The sequence below is a fragment of the Sciurus vulgaris genome (assembly GCF_902686455.1).
Source record: "Sciurus vulgaris genome assembly, chromosome: 4".
NCBI lineage: Eukaryota > Metazoa > Chordata > Mammalia > Rodentia > Sciuridae > Sciurus > Sciurus vulgaris.
The window spans coordinates 143,888,548-143,910,019 of record NC_136464.1 but is presented as its reverse complement, the minus strand read 5'-3'; the positions used below and the strand labels follow the sequence as shown (position 1 = coordinate 143,910,019).

At 39.8% G+C, this 21,472-nt stretch overlaps 1 protein-coding gene across 2 annotated transcripts in view; it reads left to right on the top strand.

The window, feature by feature from the left end:
* Positions 1–295: 295 nt before the first annotated feature.
* The window catches only part of LCP1 (lymphocyte cytosolic protein 1), a 55,624-nt gene continuing 34,447 nt past the window's right edge, over positions 296–21,472 (top strand). The window contains exons 1-2 of one of the 2 annotated variants that reach the window (XM_079136129.1): positions 296–311; positions 1,952–2,062. The gene's annotated coding sequence lies outside the window, so the exon portion shown is untranslated. Of the gene's footprint in view, positions 312–1,936; positions 2,063–21,472 lie in introns of those variants that run through there. The other variant, XM_079136130.1, reaches the window with a different exon arrangement.

The following is a 21,472-nucleotide window of genomic DNA, read 5'->3' as shown; positions in this document are numbered from 1 at the left end:
TTGAACCATCTGCTAGTCATGCTTGACTGTCTTCAAATGTCAACTCTGCTCAAATCTGCATCTGCATCTTACCACTATCTTTTTTTACTCCTCTTATAGATGGCATTTATTTACTCGCATGTTTTTCTTCTCACTAGACCTCATACTCTGAGATCAGTGATCGTACCTTCTTTGTCAGCCACCAGTTCTAAGAGGCACTTGCATACTGCTGAACCAAAAGGCACAAACATGTTTTGCTCTTTGCAGAGTCCTCGGGTCTCAGATGACTGGGCACCAGTAGATACAGAATGCTTCCGCTCACCCTCTTCCAGGTAAATGACCTGCTTATCTGTTCCCTTTGATGAAGCATGACTGTTGGACCCTCCTTCCATCCGGAAATCATAAGAATGTGGAACCAGATAAGGGAGATTCATAATCTCCTCAGACTTCACCCATTAAGACACCATGTGGAGTCCTCTAAAGGGCCCCAAAAGAGGGGGTTTCCACATGGTAGATTCCACCAGCATTATGCTGCTCCTTAGTATGATCAGTCTCATAAATGTGATGTGTGGGTGTTCCTCTGATGTCCTGAAAGAACTCAGGAGCTTCCTAACCCCCTTCTGTAACTTATTAATGGGAGTAATTATACAACAGAGAAAACAGGTTCTCATGCTCCTCAGTCTTTCCGGAGGAATCACTGTTTTCTGTCTAGAACCATTTCTAAAAGGGACTGGATTTCCACCATCCTTTCTGCTGTTCTCCCCACTCTCTTCCCCTAAATGGTCCCTATATACTTCCAACTAAACATCTACACCACTGGCTAATGGAGAAGATAAGTCAGAACAGTTTGGTTTAACATTTGAGGTTAAAAGCAGGAACTTTCTAGAGGAGAAATCAAAAAAGCAAAGAAGTCTAAGGGTAGCCCTCCAGCTGGTCAGAATTCTGCAGCCCCTTGATAGGGTCCATGTCTTCTAGCAAACATGGGTCTTTATAGAATAATCAGAGATCCTCAACTCCCCATCTGACCTGGGAGCCCAGCCAGATGTTATATCCTCATTGCTAAACAGCAGATTTACCACATCGTCTCTGGGCAGTAGACTGTGCTTAATATTTAGTCAACGTTATTCAAGGTGTTACACAATTTTTACAACCAACATGAGCATTTGAAGATTTTCCATTTGAAGATAGGAATTTGTCCTCAAGACAAGCATCTGGGATTTGGGCATAGAATGAAACTTCCCTCACAACCCTACTAACTTTATAAAATCTGCATTAAAAAAAAAAAAAATCTGGTCTGTGTGAAGCTACCCATTTAATGATAGCAACTGCCTGTGTGATCTGTTGTTCTTTATAGGAAACATCTAAATAATTGAAATCTTTAATTGGGTTAAGGAGATCCTTAGCACATAGGTGTGCTATAAATAAAAGAATGCGTAAATAATATAGTAACCTTTGCTTTTCAGGTCCTTCTCTTAAAGAGGTCGTTTTGTTTTATTTGTACCAATAAGATCATTGTTAGGGGACTCAAGAAGGCTTTGGTTTCAGCCGGGGTGGGGCTTTCCCAAGGAAATCCCTTTCAGTTTATCTCAGGTGTACGGCCACCTTTCTCCTTGGGGCTTTCACTAGAAATGAATAATTTGTTCATCTCTGCTATAAGTAGGTAGACACCTGGGCTTTGCTTTTGCAACTAGGCTCAGGCCAAAAAGTCAAGGTAGCAGGCTGGCCTTCATTTGCTATCTATGATCAGAAAGGCTTAAGTAGCCCAGGGCTCACTGGAGACAGCTGGACGAAAAAGGAAGAGAAGGAGATAGAAAAATGCTGAAGAGGAAGTGGTAGAGCGTCTGCATCGAGTGTGACCTGTTCTGTCAGGTGATTATTTTAGGGGGAGGGGACATGAAAAAAAAAAGTTAAGTAAAATGTCCTTATAAAGACAAAATCTATTTCTTTCCTGGCTGATGATTTGTCACTCTAGTCACTTCCTGCCTTGTGACCACATACCCGGGCTTGACAAAGCTGTTCTGCAGTTCAGAAAGAAGGGGGTTTCTGGTCACACACCAGGACGAACAAGGAGTTCTTCTACAAGGTAAATTTTTTCATGTTCTTTTGTCCTTTGTAACTGCTTGTGAGGATGTTGGGCTGTTTCTGGGGACTCTGTCTTCTGCCTCCAGGGGAGATCTGAGCACCTGTCGCCTGAGTCCTCTGTGTGCCCTGCCTCCCCGAACTGCTCAGGAAGCCTACAGCCACCTTGTGTGGTGTTCAGGATGGGACCATCAGCTCTTTGAATTCAGCTCTTCTCAAAGTTATCTGCAATTATCTCTGCCCCCAAACTATGAGGATTTTTTTTTCCTTTTAAAACCAAACCATGTTCTGATTTATGTCCATTGCTTTATTTCAGGAAGGCTATTTACTGTGATTTTATCTACTTTAAAACATTTTCAGGAAAGTGCATATTGATCATTTGGGTTGCATTGCTCATTAGCCTAATGGGGGTAGGTTAATTTTAGCTCCTGTGGTTCTGTTTTCCTAAAAAAAAAAAAAAAAAACACAAAACTTCTTTATAGAACTTTAGTGGATATATTAACATCTCGGGTCATACGTTACCAAATGTGATACTAGTTATTTGAGTGATTTTTGGCAGCAAGCGTTTTTTAATGGGTGTGCTTAATAGCCACACAGAATTAGAGGTCTTCTCTCCCTTTGTTCTCTAAAAATAAAAGCAATTTATGTTGTAGATTGTACTGTTTTTGTCAGCTAGCCTGAATTATTTGTTAATGTTTATGGTCATACAAATGAACACTCGGTTTGATTCTGGAGGAAAGCCTTCTATTACAATAGATTATTCTTCTACAGTTGATATGGGATATTCATTCCAGAAACTTCACTGAAGCTTAGAGATTTTGCATTTTATAGCTTCAGCTTTTATTTGTCTACATCAAATAATCCTAAGAGCCTTTGACAGATGATACACATGAAAGCCATCAAGACTGAAAATGGATGCATTAATCAGCATACTTATCAAAACCCAATGTTTCTTAATCAAGTATTTGCAACTTGTTTTCCATAATTACTCCCTCAGGACAACTTTTTAAAAAAACCTTCAGTAAACAAAAAGAGGTGGATTATCCATACACATCTTGATTTTGAATTTGCAAAGAGTTACCATCATAATTCTTTAAGTAACTAGGTAAAATAGTTTAAAGAATATCTGCGCAGGCAAATTTGAATGGAATTTTACCATTTACTTATAAATGTGAAATTCTGGTCACAAGGCAAAATGTGACCATCAATATCATTTCATACATCTCATTGAGTGGTATTGAACTAGCAAAAATGTGGGATTGCAGAAGTTTAAACCTCAGAAAAGACTAAAAACTACGCTGTCTTATTTAAGTAAAAATAATAATGAGAATAAAATAAATTAGAAAATAAAGGAATCTCAGCATTTTCCCCTTACATTTGGGAAGGAATACAAAAAATTAATTCAAATCAAGTTTATATTGTCAAAACATCAAACTGGTGTGCTATCAGATATCTCTTCTTCTTCTTCTTTCCCTCTCACCCCCGTAAAGTGAGGAAGGGGGAAATCAGCTACATCTTTTGCCCTTTGAAGAAACACAGCTGTGGTAGAATGGACTGGTGTTTGGGCAGACATTTCATTAGCAATCCCAGGGATATTTTTTCTCTGTAGCATTTAAAATTTCATCTCCATTGCAAATTATGCCTTGAAACAATCATTAATGAGAGATACAATTTCAGTGTTTTCATTTATTATTCTATCTCTGAACCCTCTGGGGAAGGGAAAGCCAACAAGTGAAGTCTCATTCAAATGTGTACATTGAAGTTGGTACAGGAAAAGGACCTCTGTGGCTACCAAAATCTCTGGATGCTCAAGACCTTTATATGAAATGGCGTGGTATTTGCATAGAACCTACACACATCCTCCTGTGTGATTTAAATCATCTCTGGGTTGCTTATAATACCTACTACAATGTAAATGCTATGTAAATAGTTGTTATATTATATTATATAGGGAATAATGATAAGAAAAAAAATCTGCACATGTTTAACACCGATGCAAGTTCTTTTTAGAAGACTTGTGATCTGAAGTTAATGCAATCCGTGGATACAGAACCCATGAACGTGGAGGGCTGACTGTAATGGTTATCCTTGAAACTTTTGAGGACTTGTTGTGTGCAGCCGCTCTTGGTGCATGACCTTGTTGAATCTTCTCAACTACTGTTTTAGAGCTGAAGAGTGGGCTTAGCTCCTGAAGGAGCTGGACCAAGGTCACTGTTGGGCAGTGGCCAGGATTTCCAGCTCTGGGCTCCCTATATGAGTTCCCAGAGCCTGTCTTCCATGCAGCATGCTTGCCCTCGGTGGAGAGGATTATGGACTTTCATTACTGAAACTGTCCAAAGAGATCTTGTTTATGAAAGCTAGAGAGGGAGAAAGACAGAGACAGAGATAGAAACAGAGAAAGAGATGGTATTTGGAAGAAGTCCAGAGACACTTTTATTTTTATAAATCGGTATCATTGCAAATTTCATATAATAGAAAAAAGTATTTTATTAATAACTTTACTGAAAAATTTAGTGCCTTCACAAACTTGCCTTAACCCACTTCCTTAACCCTATTTCTTGTCACTTCCTTCTGCTCTTGCCCTCCCCTCCCCCACTTGCCTACCCACATTCAGCACCAGACCACAAGCCACCGGAAAGTTCTATGCTCTTTCACTCACTTCAACTGTTTCTTTAACTGCTTTCCCCCCTTTATTGGTAACATTTGTGATCATTTTTCAAGGCTGACTTCAAGAAACATGCTCCTTCAAAGGACTTCCCTGTTGTCTCTACCACTCCCACCCCCAACCCCCAACTAATGGGTGTGCGCATGAGTTTGCTTAGTATGTTTATCTTAGAGTAAATTTGGCATTCTTTCTGTCTCCTGGCAGTGTAGGTGCTAATGATATTTATTGAAATGAACATTTGTCACAAGTACTTTTTATCAGTTTGTTATGTATACATAGAAATCTTTGATTTGACTTACAGTTATTGAGCTCCCACAGTAATTGCTTATGATGGAAGACACAGCTGTCATTGAATGATTCGAGTCTATCGTGCTTCATCTTTGCCAAAGCACTATTCTACTTTTTAGCCTCAAGGCATCAAATGGACATTGAGCTCAAGAAATTTAAAACTCTATAAAATAGGACTGGTGGTATAGCTTGGTGGTAGAGTACTTACCTAGCATGTACAGAGATATGGGTTTGACCCAAGAGAAAGAAAAAAGGGAAGAAAGGAGAGAAAATTTTTGCAAATGATGCAGTGACCTTGGTATACAGGAAAAATTATAATCCCATCATTTTAGTCTAAATAGATTTATTGAGCTAGAAACTAGCTGTTCTTACAAAAACTATGTACCCGGTAATAGGCTTTGATGATAAAGAACACAAGAACAAATATCAGTAGTTTTTACTTAGTCACTTTGGGTTATCGTTAGATAATTTTCAAGTCAACTTCTTGTTACCTAAAGAGTACAGGAGAGACAGAAAACAAATTTTAAAATCAGGTTGGGTAAAATAAAGAAGTAAGCTCATAAGATTATATTTATGAAGAGTTAGAAGATTATGAAGTCAGATTATAAAGGTGGTGGACTTTATCACTAATCAAATGTTATAGCAGAATGACATTATTTGGATTAATTTGTCTCTAGAGTTGTAGGTTTTTAATGTGTGGGGGGGGAGGGAGTCTAGTAGTTTCCCAGCTCACAGATATCCAGTGAAACTATAACATTCTGAGCACTGCAGAAATTAAACTTGGAATTAGGGTTCATCAAAATATAAAACTAATCAGTGTCACAGATTTGGAGAGTTTCAAGTTTCCCTGTTTTGCCAGATGACAATGCACTTCTTAAACTAAAAGCCTTGATGCTTCAACCTGTTTTCATTTTAAAATTCCAGAATGTTCTCTCCTGATTAGACATTTGTCTCTTAGGGGATCCCCCTCCAGTTGGCGTCTCCCTGTCCCTTTCCCCAGTTCCCTTCTGATTCTACTTCTTAACTTATACTAGAGATTCTTCCTGTTGTTTTGGTTTGTCAATCATTACATCAGTCTTCCCAGCAATTGCATAATCGCTGTATCTTGTAAGACCTTGCAAATAGTAGAGACAGGAGAGGAGTTTCAACTTATTGCCCAAATAACAGTTCATACTTCCATGCTACCTGCTTTGAATTGGGCATTTTTCTAAGTGCCTTAACCATATTAGTTACACTCCCAGCCCTTTTTATTTTTTATTTTGAGACAGGGTCTCCATAAGTTGCTGAGCTGGCCTTGAACTTGTGATCCTCCTGCCTCAGCCTCCCAAGTTGCTGGAATTACAGGCATGCATCACTACACCCAGCTTATTTTTTTAATTTTCTACGGTTGAATCAATGTCACATCACCTGTTGAATTCTAGAACAACCTTCTGGTATAAACAGGCAGTAAACTGTGATGCTTATGTGTGCCCAAGTCTTCAAGTTGAGTTCAAATAGTTGTAATGTCCCCAGAGAAGTGTATTCATATGTCATTGCTTCTGTGAGACAGAATATTCTGCTTTGGCAGCAGCAGCAGCACTTGGCCTTACAATGCACTTGACTGAGTATTAGATTTTTACTAAATTGTAGGCCTTGAATATGTCATTAAACATGATTTCCACCCTCAGAAGCTTTAAAAGGCTCTCTTTCTTGGAAATTTAGCATAATTTTAGTCAAGTGACATTTATTTTCTAATCTGTCGTGACCAATAGTCATGAATAAATCAAGCAGTTTTTCATTTATATCCAAGTACACATATCTGTCATTGCACAGTAAATGGTTAAATATAGGTGTGCTAAAAACTGAATGAATAAAAGATTCTTTTAATTTTGAGTGGAAGAATCCAGGTAAAAAGTGACCTACATACTGAGTTAAAATAAGTTTTGCTCAACTTCAGAGCCAGGGTGGTGTCAGCCCCACTTACAGGCTACAAGGAGGCTATTTCTCAAATATGGTCAATTGTTTTTCGGGCGGAAGGAAAAGCTAAAATGTTAAACTGAGGAACTAGCAAAGCCACAGTTCTGTGGTTGTAGCATTGATTCTTGTTTTAGACTAGTGCTGGTTACATGGACAGATGGACAGGGTCTCTCTCTCCCTCTCTCTCTCTCCCCTCCTCTTTCTGTCTTTCCCCCTTTCTTTCCCTTTCTCTTGCGCACGCGCACACACAAGCACACACCTTCCTTTTTTACTCATACTTTTTGCATACATATCTTCTTGATGGCTGAGCTAAAGTGGAAAAGAGATTATGTTCTCCACAGCAGATGAGGCAAGACATCAAATTTGGCAGGCAGATTAATTAGGCATGTGAATTTCTGTCTTCCAGATAATTGCTTTTCCTTTTTTCTCTGGTTACACTTTCCATAGGGAAGTAAATTAATGAAATAATTACCTTGCATTTAAATAATACCCTGCATTTTGGTCCCCTTGTCACTGAAAGTTAGTGGTGATCACTAAAATTTATCCAAGCTATGCATGCAAATGTATGAAGAGCTACATAAATGTATTTGTGTAAATTTGCATGTTTTTCTCTATTTGCCATCCCTCAGACAAAATTTATGATTAGAAGTGTGTTTTCATTAGCCTAGTTGGAACATTGTAAAATATAGGGTTTTTGTTTGTTTGTTTTGGTACCAGGGATTGAACCCAGGGGCACTTAACCACTGAGACACATTCCCAGCCCTTATTATTTTTTATTTTGAGACAGGGTGTCCCTAAGTTGCTTAGGGCCTCACTAAGTTGCTAAGGCTGGCTGTGAACTTTTGCCCTAGCCTCCCAAGCTGCTGTGCCACCATACCCAGCAAAATACAGGTTCTTTGTGTCTCCTCGATATTGTTGGCTCATCCAAGTTAAATAGCCCTAATGCAAAAATTTGAAATCTGAAATGCTCCGAAGTTCAAAACTTTTTGTGAGTACTAACATAATGCTCAAAAAGTTGGAACTTTTGGAGCATTTGTGATTTCAAATATTTGAATTAAGTTCTTTGCAAATATTCCAGAATCTGGAAAACTATAAAATCTGAACCCCTTCTGGTCCCAAACATTGTATATAAATGATACTCAACTTGTGTTACCTTCACCAGAAGGATCAGCTTGAAGAAGGGAGAATGGGATATAAATTCCTTATGGAGAAAACTAGGTAACAAGTGCAAAAAGAAAGTAAGAAAATGAACATGTGTATAGTTTTGCAGTGTTCAGCACCCTTCCTTCATCTTAAAAATGCAAATTGGCCATCCTACACAATTTCCAGTGGTATATAAACATTTTTTTAAATTTCCCCTTTGGAAAGATGAAATATGGTGGGCACCTTGAAGGACCTTTTCAGATTTTTCCTCTCCCTGGTTGTCTTTCATGTTGACTTTTCATCAGAATATCACTAATTCGGTTTTTTACCTGTGACCACTGAGAATGACAGCTGGGACAGTTCTCTCTGGTGATGATCTCACGGTCTTCCTCCCTGCTCCCCACCCTCCTGCACTTTCCGTGTCTTGATTCTCCCTCCAGTGTCCTATGAATGTCAGTTTTTTAAGAATGTGTATGCTTTTCACAGGTTTTAAAGCAGTTCCTATGCATGAAGGAGGCAGATGTGGTAGAAAGGGAAGCAAATGTAGTCAGATTTGGACTCATATTCCATTCTTTTCCAAACATGGAGATGAAGCAGGGCTCTCGAGCCTCTAAGACTCAGATCTCTTGTCTGTAAAATGAGGCAGCTGCTCCCCACTTACTGAATGTGTCCTTGGTCCATCGTTCCCTTCCATTTCCCCATGCTGTCAGCCCGTGTGTCCATCCACCACACCCAGCATCACTACATTTGCTGGATGTCATGCCAAGAACTTGAAATGCAGTTGTTCTTTTCTTTCCACAAATAGTTATTTATGTAAAGTTGGTATTATTATCTTCCTTATTACAGATGACCAAACAGGTTCAGGAAGGGGTTATGTGACTTATCCAAGGTCCCAGAGCCAGTAACTGGCTGAGTAGAGATTCACACCTTACCTCTTTTCCATTTTATGTGAACAGTTTCTGAAAGGTGCAAACCACGTCTGTTTAAACTGCATCGTATCCTCTGACATCATCCATTAGATGCCTTCTGATAATACATGTAATGCTCCTTTCTGAAATTGAGTAATGAATGATTGTTCCTAATGCTACATTTCTATTAGGAAGAAATCCCATCTTCACCTTTGATGGGGCTGTTGGCAGACCAACATGTTTGAAAAACAAACAAATACCAAACATGTTTGAAAAACAAATTAATGCTTGAATATTTTATGATGTACAGTCCTTAAAATAACAGTTATAAAGGTATTTGAATAGCTCATTTAGCCACTTAAGTCTTTTTTTGCCACTGAAAATTTTGACAAGAAAAATGCTGTAGTATATCTCATTGTGAATTGGTATAGGTAAATATTCATAAACCAACTGTGACTTTAAAAAAGAAAAATCAAGGTAGCCCTGCATGATAGTGTACACCTGCCTATAATCCCAGCAGTTTGGGAGGCTGAGGCAGGAGGTTCAAGAGTTCAAAGCCAGTCTTGGCAATATCCTGCCTCAAAACTTAAATAAAAGGGGAGGGGGTTTGCTGGGGATGTAGCTCAGTAGTTAGTACCCCTGGGTTCAATCTGCAGTACACACACACGCACACACACACACACACACAAAAAAAAAACAAACTTAAAAACTGTCAAGCTTATTCATCAAATTAATATACATTTCCTGCTTTAATTTTTCTGTAACTCCTTGTTTTGTTTTGTTTTTGTTTTTGTTTTTTTTTTTCAAAGTAAGCTTGTTATTTGAGATTCTAAAGGAACATCTCCAAGGAGACTATTGAAAATGAGATTACATTACTAAGAATATGTAGAAGCTAGCTAGGTGCAGTGGTGTATGCATGTAATCCCAGAGACTCGAGAGGCTGAGGTAGGAGGATTGCAAGTTCCAGGCAGCCTGGGCAACTTAGCAAGACCTGATCTCAAAATAAATAAAAAGGGCTATGGATGTGGTTCAGTGGAGAACACTCCTGGATTCAGTTCCCAGTACCTGACCCCAGCACAGAGAAGTAGAAGGTTGTGATGGCATTGCTGTGTGCATTCTACATAGTCTCACTTTTTCTTTTTTTAGCTCAAACTGCAATGAATGAAAATTTCTGGAGACTTAGGGAGTGGAAGAGCAGGTAGAAATAAAGTGCAGGGTAGCAGAACCAGTTCTTGAGTACTAGTGCACCTGACGGGGAGGGACACCACTGCCTTTCACCACAGATGCCCACAGACCTCTTTGCTTTTCATGACTCATGATGGATGTGGCTGGGATTTTCTTAAAATTGCTGTACATTTTTTCACCCTGGCCCCACTTCCTCAACTGTTAAAAGGTACTTTCCACTGTCAATGTCTCAGGCAAGGCTGAGCCCAGAACCCTTTGACCACTGAGCACAAGATCAACTAATACCATGCTGTTGGCTTCTGGTATCGCTTACCAGTTCTGTCATGTCTGTGGGGGCTTCCTGGGCTCTGGGTGAGAAATGTGGTATACAAAACAGAATGGCGAGGCTAAGGACTTTTGGAGAGAGAAGATGGATGTGAAAATGAAAATTTATAGTCCCCCTGCCCCCACATAATATATACACAATGAAGTGTGATTTTCAGGTGGTGACTATATCATACAATTTGTAGTGGACATTAAAGTTCGTTCCCCAGGAAAGTTTTGTGAAAGTTCTAGTTCTTTGAAATTTTGTTTAACTTGTACTCTTGCTTCCCTCCCTGTCTTCCTCATTTCCCTTCCCTCGCCTTCTTTCCTAAACTGTGCAAGTTTTTTTTTTTTTAAACACTTGGATTCTTAAGATGCTAATTGATGTGTTTTTCTCTCAACTTGACTGAACCAAACTACCACTCTGGTGGCTCTACTTCTCTTTTTGGACAAGCTACTGACTCACTTTGAGACTTTGGGGAGTAACTTCACTCCGGAGGGCCCCATTTTCCCATCTCTAACATCTCCAGTTCCCTCTTGACTTGGCAGTGTTTTCTAAATGGCAGACAGTGACCTAAAGAGGAAGTGATGTACACATGAACCAAATCAGCTCTCGGCAGGATCACTGTGTTGTTTGCTTCCTATCACCTGTAGCAGGTGCAGTGAGCATTGGAGAGCAGCCCAGATGGTCGAGGATTTCCTGCTGCAGACAAGAGCTTGTGAGGACCGCACTTGTACCCCCGGCCTCCTTTGCTGGAGTTCTGCCTCCAATCTCCCTGGCTTCAGCTTTTCCCAACCTGCAACAGTCTCCCATTTGCTTTTGCTTGTCTGCTCGCTTCACAGAGCTATTTCTTCTGCCTGAAATACCCCTTTCTATTTTGTCTATTGGGAAAACTCTTACTGATTTCCTTAGATGTAGCTTAATGGTCAGCATTGCCTCTTCTGGAAAGCTTTTCTCTCCTTTCCCTTCCCTTCCCATCCCAGGCAGAGTTAAGTGCTTCCTTCTCTAGCACTCCCAAAGCACCCCAATGCAGGTGTCTTTAAAAAGTACTCATGATAATGTCATCTTTCATTTGCATGACCATTTTCCTTCAGTAGACTTGTTTGTCTGCCCCTCTAAGCCAAGGATTCTTTGCTGTTCCTCTTTGTATTTTCAGTACCTAGGACAAGGCAAGTGCCTTATGAGACATGAGTAGATGACTGAGGTGTGAAGGTCACCAACAGAGAGGACCCCAGTCCCCCCAGAGTGAGTTGGCACATGACAGGAAGAATCAAGCCTAGTGGTGACCTAGCTCTTCTTAACACTTCCTTTAAGATGTTGAGGAACTCAAGAGACATCTAAAACTTTTTAGAAGAGCTCTGGTCCCAAGTAAAATCTTATTAATCAGTAATTCTAATGAATACAAGGACTTAGAGAAATTCCTTTTGAGTAACCCCAGAGAAGGGTAGAACTTTGAGATAAAGGAATGCAAGGGCCAGGAAGCGTAGCTCAGTGGTAAGCACCTGACTACCGTGGAGGCCTTGGGTGGTAGTAATGGGTCTAATGGTCACTAGGAAAGGCAGAAGTATGTGACCCAGTTATTTAACCTCAGTTCCTTCATCTATAAAGTGGAAATAATAGTAGTACTCCATAGACTGTGGCAGGAATTCAATGTGATAATACATATAAAACATTTAACACTGCGAAACCACTAGCACTGCTCTCACTATTGACCAGCTGGTCTTCTAATTTGTCCCTTAGCTATTTTCACTGACTCCAAACTGATTGGCTTTCTATGGAGAGAAGATAGATTAATAATTCCATATACATAAAGAAAAAGGCAGACTGATCTTCAAGCAGTCTCCTACTTATCTATTAAAATCTAGGTGTCTTAGGCCATTTTATGCCATTTAAGCAGAATGCCTTCTTAAGTAATTCCTAAATACCAGAGATGTATTTCTTCTGGTTTGGGAGGTCTAAGGGTAAGGGGCCACACCCTTCTTGCTGCATTGTGCCATGACAGAAGGAAGAAAGCACACACAAGAAAGGGCAGGAAGGGCCAACTTGCTTTCACAAGCACCGTGGTCCTGCCATACAGCAGCAAGAGACTCATAAGGGCTCTGCCCAAGGGCTTCCATTAGGCTCCACTTCTCAACACAGTTGCACTGGGGATTAGATTTCCAGCACATGAATTTGGAGCACATATTCTAACCATTGCACTAGGTCAAATGCCACCTCCTCTGGGCTTTGGCTTTCCAGGGGAGAGCTATTCTTACTTCTTCCTGTGGATCTAAAAAGCCCCCCTATATTCCAGTGATCAATGTCTCTCCCCTACTGAACAGGCCAGTGCCATATCTCATTGTATTCTCAACAGCTAACACAGGACCAGGCATATTATAAATATTTGGCAGATGTCTGCTGAAGGAGTAAATATACAAATGTATGAATTTAGTGGCAGACATCCAGAATTATGGGAGGATGGATTTCATGGTCCAGGTAGTGATATGCAAATAACATTCAGGTGAGACTCCATCTGTACATGGAAAGATTCTGTTATTCTTTTTTCTCCAAATAAGTAATTATAATTGAAATAATTTTGGCATTACAGAACAGTTGCAAAGACAGTACACAGAATCCCCTAATCTCTGTAACCCAATTTCTAGTACTCCAAATAGACTATTATAGTTTTTGTTATTCTTGTTCTTATTGCTTTATTCTAAGTGTCTTCTCCCCAAATAATGACTTTTTTAATTGACATATTTGTATATATTTATCATGTACAACATAATATTTTGAAGTATATATTCATTGTGGAATGGTTAATCCAGCTAACAGACAAATGGATTACCTAACATAGTCATCATTTTTGTGGTGAAAACACTTTATATCCTCTCTCCCAAAATTTTTCAGGAATGTAATGTAGCATCATTAACTACAGCCACCATGCTATTCAGTAGACCTCTTAAACGTCTTCCTGCTGTCTTCCTTTAACATTGTACCCACTGGCCACTCCCCCACCAACCTCCATGGTTCTGCTCTCAACTTCTAGAACAGCAACTATTTTTTAGATTCCAGATGTGAGTCAGAGTATGTAGTATTTGTCTTTTTGTGCCTGGTCTATTTAACTTAAACACAATGTGCTTCAAGTTCATCTATATTCTTCCTCTCTCTCTCTCGTACTGGGGATTAAATCCCTGGGTGCTATACCACTGAGTTACAGTCGCAATCCTTTTTATTTTTATTTTGAGACAGGGTTTCACTTAGCTGCCAAGGCTGGCCTTGAACTTACCATCCTCTTACAGTCAGTCTTCTGAGTTACTGGTATTACAGGTGTGTGCCAACTGCATCCGACAAATTTTTTTTTTTAAAGAAAGAAAGACTGAATACTCCAATGTGTTTATACTGCATGTCGCATTTTCTCTTTCTGTTCACCACTTGATGGATACTTAGGTTGCTTCCATTTCTTGGAGTGCACAGGTCTCAACATAACAATTTCATGTGCTTTGGATATATACATACAGTAATGGGATTGCTGGATCATATATTAGTTCTACTTTTAGCTTTTACAGGACTCCCTATCATGTTTTCCAAAATGACTATACTATGACTCTAATATGTTCATTATTTAAAGAAGTTGGAATAGACTCAGAAGATAGCAAAGAAAACCAACAAAGATTTGGAAAATGATCTCTAAAAAACCAGATTAAAAGAATTTTTTAAAAACCCCAAAAAACCCTAATGACAGTCCCCAAGGCAGTTGACGGAATTTTTATGAATTGAGCAGCTCCTATAATTCCCTCTGAAAATAGCCCAAGAATGAGGGAGCTTTAATCATATCAGAAAAGATTTAGGTTACAGAGTAGGGATATGAGACACCAGCGAGTTTGTAGAGCTTCCTTATTTGGCTCTTTTTAAGAAAGGAGTAGATGGCTCTGTTTCTGGGACAGTTTGTACACTGTCTTGCCTAGAAACTAGGAGTGAACTGGATCAGCGCATCTTAAACTGTGTGGTGACGTCTCAGAAAACAGGTCCCCACATGCTGCTAGGAAAATTGCTCTGCTCTGGGCTGAGCTCTTGAGCTCTATGCTGAGAGCTGCTGGCGTCCACCTGGGTCCATGAGGAGGATGCATCTGGACAGAGCCTTGTGTGATGTGCTGCTGAGGTGAGAGCAGGAGCAGACTCCCCACCCCTGGGAGCCAGACTGGAAGGAGCCCTGCTCACTTTACCTGAAGATACCTTGGGGCCACAGCTACAGTTGCTGAGGGCACCTGCACCTATTTCTAGGCTTACCTGCAGTACTTCAACAAGATGGAGCCTGAAGTTACACCGGCAGGTCACAGCCTAGATCTCTTGATAGCCAGGAGCAGCACTTTTCTGTACTCCCTGCTGGTTATTTTCATTGGGGTCCCTTTGGAGGTCTTCAGTGTATTAATTATCCCAATATCTTTATTGCACATGCCAACTTAGGCATCTGATGTTTTTAGTAAGCTTCTGTGCGAATATCCTATCTAGTCTTTTCTCTCCTGTTCTTAGTTATTTTTTTAACTTCATTTTTTTTATCTTGAGAAGATTTTTTATTGTATTAACCATTTTGCAATAAATTAGCCATAATCTACATGTTGCATTGGAAACTTGACATTTAACTCTGGGCTTCATGAAACCCGTCTCTGTGTCCTGCCTATTGTAATGCCTCACTCTCAGCAACTATAGCTGTGCCTTGCACAAAGACATGTAGGTGGAGTAAAAGGAGGAGTGAATGACTTCTGATATCGAGGCAATCGTGCAATGGTAAATAACCGGCTAGTCTACGTTAACATTCAACTTTTTGAAAAGTTGTATGTGGAATACCCTGAGTTTTCAGTAAAGTATGGATCTTAAGGTCTTTGTGGTGAAATGTGAAATGAAGGGTAGAGTGGATTTTCAAGATTGTGCCAGGAGTATCATCCTTTGTAGACTGGTGGGTAAGAGAGAGAGACTGAGACACAGAGGTGTCTCTATACCCCAGTTTGGAGTATCCTCTCTGCTTACAAGAAATGAGTTTGGGCAACTTGGCAGAAAACAGAGGTCCCAGGAGTTTGCCAGAGAGGAGGCCAAGAGGTGAGAACTCCTCAGTTGCCGAGAGAGCTGGTCTAGCGCCTGACTGTATAGCTTCAGAAGCCCCCTCATGAGAGCGCAGATAACAGAGGCTTCCAGAGCAATGCCAGGATAATCAGGTTTGGAGTAATCTGTCCTGCTGGCTTCCTCTGAGTGTTTCCATGGCCTGAGAGTGTCAGAGGAGAGCCACTGAGTCTACCCTGTGAATGCCCTTTCCCAACCTTTCCTCCCTGTGACCTTTGCGTCAGAGATTATAGAGATGAGAGTTCTATACCCTGGAGCAGCCCTTGGGAGAACCAGTGTATTTTCAGGAAGAGAAAGAGACAAACAAAAGATTTTAACTTAATAAAAGGATTCATAAAACTCTCCTTAAGTGGCCATCTGTGTTTGAGGCCATTTGTACTTATTAGATTTCTGAAAGTCATTTTTAAAATGTATTTTCAGAATCACCCTTTCTGTAAAAAGTGAATAATACCTGTTCCATAGAGAAATGGTATCCCAAATACATCTTGTAAATTATTATATTCTCAAAGTTAGATCCACTAAGGTTGTCTATTTTATAAAATGCTGGGTAGGGGTGGTAGGATTAACTAAAAGCAAAACTTTTTCCTTATATAATTTCATGATGACCACTTTTTAAAAGAATATATGGGTATTTTATTTTGCTTTGGAATCCTGGCATCTTTATGTTCCATTTGCCTAGTCTTCATACACTAACACAATACTCATGTTGTTCTAGATGACATGTTTTTAGATTACTCTTAGTTTCCTTGAAGAAATTGTATAACCTCCCCCTGGATGCGTACTGAAATTACTGGGGTAGGCTAGGAATTTGAGTCCTGAGTATCCAGTTTTACTTTAATTGCTGAGTTAAGTTGCAGGAAAAGTGGGGCACATTCAAAAGAGTCCCTTAGCGATGTGATGCCAGTTACAGATGCCCTCTAATTCCAGCAGGTTACATAACTGGGCATCATGATACCAAGTCACACCACCAACAAGCACAGTGCTACCACCTTTCAGAAACAATTGTGGCCATGAGCATCTCTCTCTGGCCAGGCCACCTTCCCCTCTTTCTGTTTCTTTTATGATCATTTACAAAACAAAAAATTCCATTCACATTTGTGCATTTACTTTAGAGGATGTATTTCCTTTTGCAAATTCTTCAGCACTGTGTTCAATAGTAAACTCCTACAATGGTTTCTGAATTGAGACTTCAGGGAACTGAGTCAAATACTTTCCTGATAACATTCTCAGAAATTCCCTTTTATGACTGCTCTGGGAAATACCGGCTATCTTTAAACAGAGACTCAAATCTCACTGACTTAAAGGAATGAAGAGACTTTACGGCTTTTGCATCTTGGGAGAGTTATTTGATTGTCTTAAGATTTTTTAAATAATTGTATAATTTTAAAAAAATGAACATCCAGTATTTTCTTTGGTCAAATGTCTTGGGATTCTACAACTATTGATTTAATAAATTTAAGTGCTCACAGAAAAACTAGCAGCTAGACGTGACCTAGATGAATGATTTGTCTTCTTAGATTTATGACTTGGGCAGTGATTCAGAAACAAAGTTCCAAAACTTATTCCTGATTTACAAAGACCTTCAAATAGTTCCTGGCAGGGCATACTTAGCTGCTGCTGTCATTAAAAATGGCCATGAGCTAGTAGTGTAGCTCAGTGATGGAGCATATGCTTAGTTAGCATCTGTAAGGTCTTGGGTTCAATCCCCAGCACAAAAATAAGAATCAAAGTAAAAAGGCCATACTCAATGCAGGGGCAATAAAGCAGAACTAAAGAAAGCACTCATTCATGCTCTAAGAGACACGTGTCTTCTTCAGTCCCTTCTTTTAGTCTCCCAGTGCCGCCTCATGCCCCATTACTGCTGCCAATATGATGCCAGTATTTGTAAACTGACAGCCTCATCAGATATCCTTATGAACCTTATCAACATAATTGTAACCCATACCCTCAAACATGCATGAGTTCAAATGGGCACATTTTTGTCAGGCAAACACAGAGACTAAGCAACATCCTTTTAGAAATGCTCTGATCTGCACGTTTTTACACTAGTTCTGTTTCTTCCTGCAGCTTTGCTCTGGGGAAACGCTGTCATTTGGCGTATGCAGTTGAGTTAGTTAAAGGGTCCCGTTCTTAGTCCTAGGCTTCAGTGGCCCTTTCACTGGTAGCCCATCCTCTTCCCACTGCATTCATCAATAACCACATTTATAAACCTGTATAAAATTATGCACGCTGCCTGCGGGCTTGTACCCATGTTCGTGGTTAAGGCATTTCATCTCATTGCCCCTTCAGTGTTCGTAGCTATAAAATTAGAGAGCTGTAATAAATTATTTCTGAGGCTCCTTCTGTCTCTAAAAATTAGGTTGCATTTCCAGAACCTGCTGCTCACTGGGATGATGAAAGAGACTGTCCAGATGTCTATTTGGGTCCAGCAGAAGCAAACACTATCTTGGCCACTTCAGCTGTTGGCCATTCCTTCTGCAGTTCACGTACAGTCCAGTCCTCTTCCCTTTTGCTTTATCTGTTAAATTTCTGAAAAAACTTTGGGATTTTTAAAATTCGAAAGCATTCTCACTATTTGACTTCCCCAAGTTAAATCTCTTGGGAAAATGTTGTCACAGATGCTGAGATTTTTCTTCTTGACCTACCTGCTGTAGTTTTTAAAATTCACATTATTTTAAAATAACCTTTCCTTTTTCCTTCTAAAGTCTGTTATTTGAATGGCCTTGTAAATATTTTTACAGTAAAATATTTTCTCTACTTCCTCAGTATACTGTGGTTGGTTGGTTGGTTGGTTGGTTTATTTATTTATCTATTGATTGATTGATTTTTTTGACTGATTTGGTACCAACCAGGATTGAACCCAGAGGAGCTTAACCACTGAGCACATCCCCAGCCCTTTTTATTTTTTATTTTGAGACTGGGTCTCAGTAAGTTGCTTACAGCCTCGCTAAATTGCTGAAGCTGGCTTAGAACCTGCAATCCTCCTGCTTCAGCCTCCCAAGCTATAGGGATTATAGGTATGTGCCACCACGCCCTGAATACCATGATCTTTGCTTTTTTTTTTTTTTAATTTTAGATTTCTTTTTTTTTTTTTTTTTAATTCAACACTATAATTCTTTTGTTTCTTCCTTGGCTCTGCTTTTGACACTAAAAAAAGCAACCTTGTTCTCTGCCTATACTTACATTTCTCACTGATCTCTTTACACTGCTCCAAAATATAATACTCTTATGTCAAAGGATAGGGCCAGGTTTGGATTCAGAGATCCTGTTTCTCCTCCTTACATTTAGCATTGTTTCTTGCTTTTAGGGCAGCTAACTGGGTCAGCATTTGTTTCAGCTCACCTGAAACAAATAACAGGGCTTGGCTTATAGGAAGCATTCATAAATTGTGTGCTAACTGCATGAATTTATATCATAATTCCTTGAACACGCATGAACTAAGAGGAGTTAAGATGCTTAAAAATAAGAAGGGCCAGCCAGCTGTAGAGCTGTACACCAGATTTTAGAACCAGGCCTTGCTACAGTATGAGGTGGGAGAGTCTATTCTTCATGCACATGTGGGGTATTGTATAAAGGAGAACCAAGTCAAGTCAGTCAGGACCATTAGTACAGGATACAAAGTTATATATTAATTTTTTTTTTAAACTGGTGATTGAACCCAGGAGCACTTAACCACCGAACCACATCTCCAGTCCTTTTTTAGATTTTATTTAGAAACAGGGTCTCACCAAGTTGCTTAGGTCGTCACTGTTCTGCCACCTCACCCAGCTTATCTATTAAATTCTTAAAACAGAAGCCTTGATTTTCTAACACAGGCAAGCATGAGTTTCCTCAGCTAGATTGTGTTGTAGGTTTTCAATCTTCATGGGCCTGTGTGAATTCTAGATGTTTACTGAGTAGTTGCTGAGTGAAATTCTGAATGAGTGGGCAAGAGTCTAACCAGAATCTGAAGGCATGGGGTTGAGTAGGCAGCCTGAGAGGGGAGAAGAGACTTCAGAACTGAAGTCTTGACTGCTCCCTTCCTAGCCATGTGATTCAAAATATGCATCTTAACTTTTCCTGAGCTTGTGTTTCCTGCTCAATAAAATGGAAATATACAAACCCGAGCCATCAGCATACATAGAGGGATATTATAACAATGTAAAACTCAAGCTTACTGAATCCCACAGTGTCCTTTTTTAAAAACCACCTGGGTGAAGATTTTGCTATCAGACCTTGGTTCTGCTGCCCTAAGAAAATGGGGTTGGTTTGTCTTCTCAAGATGGGGTGAGCCGTGTAACTGATGATAACTGCATCTGCTTCTAGAGAACAGGGGCTCACTTTTCAGCCCACTTCTAGCAAGACATGCAGGGTGTGCGTTTTCAGTATTATACTCCCTCCCGCCCTCCTGGTTCACCCAATCTTATTTTTCTGCTCACCAGTTACACAATACAGTTGGTTTCACATGATTGGATTTGGATATATCTTAGTGAATTGGCTCAAATTATTTTTTGGAAAAGGATATTGTAGAGAGAAAGGAAGAAAAGGAAGAAAGAGAAAGGGAGGGAAGGAGGGGAGACATAGAAAAAGAGAAAGAAACAGAAGGGGGAGGGAGAAAGGAGAGAAAGGGAGGAAAGAAGGGAGGGAGGGAGGGAGGGAGGGAAGAAAAGCCAGACGACTTGTGTCTCACAGGTGTCTCTTGGGGGTACTATGAGGTGCGAATGAGATTGTTTTGTTTGTACAGTTAAGTCCTCAACAGTTTGTCTTCCTTCAGCAAACCCGATGGACCAACACCTTCTTAGGTATATAAGACAAATGATAATACAATAAGAATTTTAATTGAAGATGAAACTGGATTCTTAAATGAATTGAAATATAGCAACATTATTCTGTAACTTTTCAAAACAGATTTCAGTGTGAAAACGGTTTCCTTTTTCTGTGTGTGGCTGCTGATGGACACAGAACAAGTACAACACTGTAGAATGATGGGAAAATATAAAAAAGGAAATTAATTGGAAATATACTGACAAAAATTTAAAATATTTTGAAAAACTGATATATTTAGCTAGACTCAGTGGTACATGCCTGTTACCCCAGCAAGGTCAGCCTGGGCACCTTAGTGAGATAGTGTCTCAAAATAAAAATTAAAAAGCTGGTGGTAGAGACCCCTGGGTTCAATCCCCAGTACTGGGGGAAAAAAATTGCTAAATTTACTAAAATGTTTAAAATATATAGTTATATTCAGAAATATCCTAATCTCACACTCCTGCTCTACTATAACCTCCCCACCAGGAAACCCTGCAGGCTTCAGTAGAACTCCTATTTGAAGCATGCTGATATATGTGTGGATTACAGTGGAGCTTGGAGAACATAATCATTTTCTGTTACATTCTCTCTTCACCCACTAGAGGGCAGCAATGATGCACAGTAAATGGGAAATTGCTCAAACACCAACCAGCATGTTTTTCAGCAAGACCAGCTTTTTTGAGAAGGTCCCTCAGATTCCCTTATATGAATTATTAGAGGGTCGGCTTCCTTTACTTTCAATCTCCAGAGATATAGAGAACTTTGATTAACTCCCTTCAAACTTATAAAATGTAATTGTCGTCTTTGCCAAACATTCGTTTTAAATACCATTGCCAAGATAACGCCAAAAAGACATTTACATAAAAGTTAAGCATTTTAGTTATCTAATGTTGTGTAACAAACTACTCCAAAATGTTGTGATTTGTCATCTCTCGCTATTCTACTGGTTAACTGAGCACCCCTGGGCAGTTCTGTTCCTTGTGCTGCTGGCTGCGACTGTGATCATCTGGGAGCTCAAATGGGCCAAGGTGGTCACTCAGGTGACTGGCCATCATCAGGGAGTTCAGCGAGCACAAAACCTGG